General features: G+C 40.8%; 1 long non-coding RNA gene across 1 annotated transcript; it reads left to right on the top strand.

Moving 5' to 3' along the window:
• Window positions 1-529: 529 nt before the first annotated feature.
• Window positions 530-4,754, top strand: LOC145877304 (uncharacterized). Its single transcript, XR_014391643.1, has 4 exons — window positions 530-652; window positions 2,370-2,538; window positions 2,714-2,792; window positions 4,498-4,754. It is a non-coding gene; the product is annotated as an uncharacterized LOC145877304 (long non-coding RNA).
• The last annotated feature ends 787 nt before the right edge of the window (window positions 4,755-5,541 follow it).

Genomic DNA, 5,541 nt, shown 5'->3' on the forward strand with positions numbered 1-5,541 from the left:
CCTCATTACTACCTGGTACCCCCTGTATATAACCTCATTACTACCTGGTACCCCCTGTATATAGCCTCATTACTACCTGGTACCCCCTGTATATAGCCTCATTACTACCTGGTACCCCCTGTATATAGCCTCATTACTACCTGGTACCCCCTGTATATAGCCTCATTACTACCTGGTACCCCCTGTATATAGCCTCATTACTACCTGGTACCCCCTGTATATGTGACAGGTTACAGGAAATACTCATAGCCTGTTATACATTAAAAAGTATTAGTAAGTTCATAGTATGTGAGGATCTTAAAACATCTAAGGTTAAAAATATCATGCATTCTGTATTAGTTGATAGAGATGGATAACATTCATATAATTGTGTTAAAAAGTTAAAAATCCATCAAGCGTACAAAAGGTAAGAATTGTAAAAGGAATGTGTAAACCGTTATATTGATTACTTTATTTTGTGGTGCCAAATTGAAGGGGAAAAGTGTTAATCTGTGATCTACTAAATGCTCTTTAATCTATGAGCCTGAGATCGATTGCTCTGGTCTCCAGCCAAGTTCGCGGGGAAATCGCGGTCTTTTCCTCATTACAGTAAAAGTTCTCAGTGAGGAAACAATACCGTATCACACTCGGGATTATTTCTCCCCTTTTCCAAGTACGTTATTGATGATAAAACAGAGTCATTTAAATGTAATAACTCGCTAACATGTCAAGAGTGTTTAAGCTGTGTCTTAGTAACATCTTGAGGAAGTTAGAGTTCAGTTTGCAGAGAGTAATATGAGCCCTGTTCGGTTGCAGCGAAGGCTTCGTACTGAGAGTAGCTGCCATTTTATGTCGATCGTCAATGAACATGTGCGTTGTTATTAATAAGATATTTTGCGGTGTTATTTGTATAGTGGTTTTTCAAACACTTTATTGACTGTTGATAAATTGAGTTATGGTTTACAGAGTTAAAGCTTTGTGCTTGACAGTTATATTGAAATGAGTGTATGTTTCAGTGAATTACAGTGTATACTGTTGTGACTTGAATAAGCCTTGTACCCTACAACACTAGCTCTTTCCTGTAGATCTGTTGTTTTGTAAAATGTGTTACTTTGGTAAAATGATTTGCAGTAAAAGTTCTCAGTGAGGAAACAATACCGTATCACTCTCGTGATTATTTCTCCCCTTTTTCAGGGGCCAAAGCCTCATTAGATATCGGTCGTCCAGAACAACTAGCCAAAGCCTCATTAGATATCGGTCGTCCAGAACAACTAGCCAAAGCCTCATTAGATATCGGTCGTCCAGAACAACTAGCCAAAGCCTCATTAGATATCGGTCGTTCCAGAACAACTAGCCAAAGCCTCATTAGATATCGGTCGTCCAGAACAACTAGCCAAAGCCTCATTAGATATCGGTCGTCCAGAACAACTAGCCAAAGCCTCATTAGATATCGGTCGTCCAGAACAACTAGCCAAAGCCTCATTAGATATCGGTCGTCCAGAACAACTAGCCAAAGCCTCATTAGATATCGGTCGTCCAGGACAACTAGCCAAAGCCTCATTAGATATCGGTCGTCCAGAACAACTAGCCAAAGCCTCATTAGATATCGGTCGTCCAGAACAACTAGCCAAAGCCTCATTAGATATCGGTCGTCCAGGACAACTAGCCAAAGCCTCATTAGATATCGGTCGTCCAGGACAACTAGCCAAAGCCTCATTAGATATCGGTCGTCCAGGACAACTAGCCAAAGCCTCATTAGATATCGGTCGTCCAGAACAACTAGCCAAAGCCTCATTAGATATCGGTCGTCCAGAACAACTAGCCAAAGCCTCATTAGATATCGGTCGTCCAAAGGAAGTCTGTAGACGGGAGTGTTTATGCGTCTATACAGAACAACTGGCGTAATTTCCCGGACTATTAAGTGCACCTGAATATAAGCCGCACCCACTGAATTTAAAAAAAAGTATTATTTTGAACATAAATAAGTCGCACATGTCTATAAGCCGCAGGTGCCTACCGGTACATTGAAACAAATTAACTTTACACAGGCTTTAACGAAACACGGCTTGTAACAAAAATAAATAGGCTTTAATGAAACAAAACTACAAAATGAGGATGTGATTTGCTCGGGTTTCCCAAAAACATGATTTGCTGGTTGGGGTAAGTTTCTCAAAAGCATGTGAAATCACAAAAAAAAAAGTGTCTGGACCCTTACTATGAAATTCAACTTACATAAATAAAATAGATTTAGTTGTAAAAAAAAAAAAGAACTTCTCCTGTAAGGCAGTGTTATTAAAATGGAGGTGAAATGTCTTTAAAAAGTGGGTGTTAACGAAATGTCTGTGTGGCACTCTTCCCCCTCCCACTACACTTTCTCCCTCCCCTCCCAGGATGTGAAGTTAAAGAACATGGGTTCTTGGCCCAGCGTTCTCAGTCCACCCCCGCCTCCGCTGTCCGCTCCTCTAGCGACAGCTTCGAACAGGTCCGTCGCGTCGCCCGAGAGAAGGAGAGAGAGAAACAGCTAAAAGCACAGGCCAGGAGAGAGCAGGAGAAACTACGGTAAGAGGGAAGGATGGAGGGAGGGAAAGGGAGGAGGAGGAGGAGAGGGAGAAGACCTCTCAGCCGAGGTAGAAACTATGGTGAGAAAAAAGGGAAGGATGGATAAAGGGAGAAGCTCATTCTAGCACCCCATCTAAGCTCATCCCCCTCTGACACTCCACTTTCTCTTCTCCAGTAGCCGTGACGATGAGGACTCTGTGGACCAGCAGAGGGAGCTGGCGAGACGCCGCGAGCAGGAAAGGAGGAGGAGAGAGGTGGTAATACTTTATAGCAGTAATACTACTATAATACTAACATGTTATACTAGTATAGCAGGAGAGAGGTGGTAATACTTTATAGCAGTAATACTACTATAATACTAACATGTTATTACTAGTATAGTAGGAGAGAGGTGGTAATACTTTATAGCAGTAATACTACTATAATACTAACATGTTATACTAGTATAGCAGGAGAGAGGCGGTAATACTTTATAGCAGTAATACTACTATAATACTAACATAAAATACTAGTTTAGCAGAAGAGAGGTGGTAATACTTTATAGCAGTAATACTACTATAATACTAACATGTTATTACTAGTATAGCAGGAGAGAGGCGGTAATACTTTATAGCAGTGATACTACTATAATACTAACATGTTATACTAGTATAGCAGGAGAGAGGCGGTAATACTTTATAGCAGTAATACTACTATAATACTAACATGATATACTGGTATAGCAGGAGAGAGGTGGCAATACTTTATAGCAGTAATACTACTATAATACTAACATGTTATACTAGTATAGCAGGAGAGAGGCGGTAATACTTTATAGCAGTAATACTACTATAATACTAACATAAAATACTAGTTTAGCAGAAGAGAGGTGGTAATACTTTATAGCAGTAATACTACTATAATACTAACATGTTATACTAGTATAGCAGGAGAGAGGCGGTAATACTTTATAGCAGTAATACTACTATAATACTAACATGTTATACTAGTATAGCAGGAGAGAGGCGGTAATACTTTATAGCAGGAATACTACTATAATACTAACATAAAATACTAGTTTAGCACAAGAGAGGTGGTAATACTTTATAGCAGTTATACTACTATAATACTAACATAATATACTTTTCTAGCAGAAGAGAGGTGGTAATACTTTATAGCAGTAATACTACTATAATACTAACATGTTATACTAGTATAGCAGGAGAGAGGTGGAAATACTTTATAGCAGTAATACTACTATAATACTAACATGTTATACTAGTATAGCAGGAGAGAGGCGGTAATACTTTATAGCAGTAATACTACTATAATACTAACATGTTATACTAGTATAGCAGGAGAGAGGTGGTAATACTTTATAGCAGTAATACTACTATAATACTAACATAAAATTCTAGTTTAGCAGAAGAGAGGTGGTAATACTTTATAGCAGTTATACTACTATAATACTAACATAATATACTTTTCTAGCAGAAGAGAGGTGGTAATACTTTATAGCAGTTATACTACTATAATACTAACATAATATACTTTTCTAGCAGAAGAGAGGTGGTAATACTACTATAATACTAACATGTTATACTAGTATAGCAGGAGAGAGGCGGTAATACTTTATAGCAGTAATACTACTATAATACTAACATGTTATACTAGTATAGCAGGAGAGAGGCGGTAATACTTTATAGCAGTTATACTACTATAATACTAACATGTTATACTAGTATAGCAGTAATACTACTATAATACTAACATGATATACTGGTATAGCAGGAGAGATGAGGAGAGAATCATCATAAAGATACATATTAATATATGTATATTCTTGTTATATTATGTATATTCAGTTATATTACAATAATACAGAGGAGAGGTAGTTTAGCTGAGAAAAGATGGGAAAGATTAACACTGCATCTAATTCCTCTCTCTCTCGCTCTGTCTCTCATCCCCCTCTCTCTACAGATGGCGGACACCATTGACATCAACTTCCAGAGCGACTTGATGGCCATCTTTGAAGAGAACCTTTTCTGAGAGAGAGATTGAGAAAGGAGGAGAGGGAGAGAAAGAGATATGAACTCTACCTTATCCCACCATGGCTGGGATTTCACACACAACACCCTCCCTCCCTCTGATTAGAGACCCCAGACCAGGATGTGAGCTCCAGAGACTTGAAGGAGACTGAGGTGAGGTACAGTAATAAGGAGATGCCCTCCCTCCCTCCCTCTGATTAGAGACCCCAGACCAGGATGTGAGCTCCAGAGACTTGAAGGAGACTGAGGTGAGGTACAGTAATAAGGAGATGCCCTCCCTCCCTCTGATTAGAGACCCCAGACCAGGATGTGAGCTCCAGAGACTTGAAGGAGACTGAGGTGAGGTACAGTAATAAGGAGTAGCCCTCCCTCCCTCCCTCTGATTAGAGACCCCAGACCAGGATGTGAGCTCCAGAGACTTGAAGGAGACTGAGGTGAGGTACAGTAATAAGGAGTAGCCCTCCCTCCCTCTGATTAGAGACCCCAGACCAGGATGTGAGCTCCAGAGACTTGAAGGAGACTGAGGTGAGGTACAGTAATAAGGAGTAGCCCTCCCTCCCTCTGATTAGAGACCCCAGACCAGGATGTGAGCTCCAGAGACTTGAAGGAGACTGAGGTGAGGTACAGTAATAAGGAGTAGCCCTCCCTCCCTCCCTCTGATTAGAGACCCCAGACCAGGATGTGAGCTCCAGAGACTTGAAGGAGACTGAGGTGAGGTACAGTAATAAGGAGTAGCCCTCCCTCCCTCTGATTAGAGACCCCAGACCAGGATGTGAGCTCCAGAGACTTGAAGGAGACTGAGGTGAGGTACAGTAATAAGGAGTAGCCCTCCCTCCCTCTGATTAGAGACCCCAGACCAGGATGTGAGCTCCAGAGACTTGAAGGAGACTGAGGTGAGGTACAGTAATAAGGAGATGCCCTCCCTCCCTCCCTCTGATTAGAGACCCCAGACCAGGATGTGAGCTCCAGAGACTTG

Source organism: Salmo salar, unplaced genomic scaffold, assembly GCF_965601325.2.
Source record: "Salmo salar unplaced genomic scaffold, fSalSal1 ptg000838l, whole genome shotgun sequence".
Classification (NCBI taxonomy): Eukaryota; Metazoa; Chordata; class Actinopteri; order Salmoniformes; family Salmonidae; genus Salmo; species Salmo salar.